We start from the raw sequence: 945 nt of genomic DNA on the forward strand, positions 1-945 counted from the left end.
ATTTAATAGAAGACTCCTAGTATATTGTTTCAAAGGCAGATGAAAAATATTAAAAATCGTTAGTCACAGTTTTTTTTTATAAGCATTTAAAGTTCAAAAAATGACAAAATATGGAAAAATCACGAAAATTTGCAAATTATTTCGAGTTAGAAATTCATAAAAATTTTTCTTTTTAAATCTAAGATATGAAAATGTAATACAAGATTCCTTATAAGATTATCTACCTTTATCGAACAAAAAATATCTATAAGAAAGTCAAATTAAATTTTTATGATCGTTTTAAATTCAAATTTTTACAACATTGGATAATATTCACTCGATTTCTCATGTAGCGATTTCCTTATTTTGTTCTAATTCAAAAACGAATAACTGCAGATACATGAAAATTTTAATGAATGTTTATTTTAGCATTTCCTATACACCATACAATTTTGAAAATATTTTATCTCTTTTTGAGCTGTTTGAATTTTTTTAGTTTTTAGATTCTGAACGAAGTGATGAATGTATTGATTTTACAATGATGTGTGTTTTTTTTTTTGTTTTTTTTTTTTTTTTTTTTTTTTTTTTTTTTTGTGTCTGACGACAACTTTTGGAGCAGTAAAAATGCTTCGATTTTCAAAAGTTGTACCTTTTCTGAAAGGAAAGTGAATCTAGTTGGTACTTTGGGGGGTCAAAAGTGAAAATTTCCCAATACTTTTCAAAAGCGGCAGGAAAAACCTTAAAAAAATAACGGAAAAACGCGAATTTTTACGCAAAACCAATTTTTGACAAAAACGAAAACTTAATTTTACTGTAACTCAAAAAATAATTATTGTAAGCACTTGAAATTTGCAACAGATGTTTATATTAGCGTTGTCTATACAGGGTTAAATTTTCAAAGTGTTTCGACTTTTTTTGAGCTATTTATAGACAAATGAAATTTTCAATTTTTCTAAGTATTTTTTT

The sequence above is a fragment of the Acyrthosiphon pisum genome, chromosome A2, assembly GCF_005508785.2.
Source record: "Acyrthosiphon pisum isolate AL4f chromosome A2, pea_aphid_22Mar2018_4r6ur, whole genome shotgun sequence".
NCBI lineage: Eukaryota > Metazoa > Arthropoda > Insecta > Hemiptera > Aphididae > Acyrthosiphon > Acyrthosiphon pisum.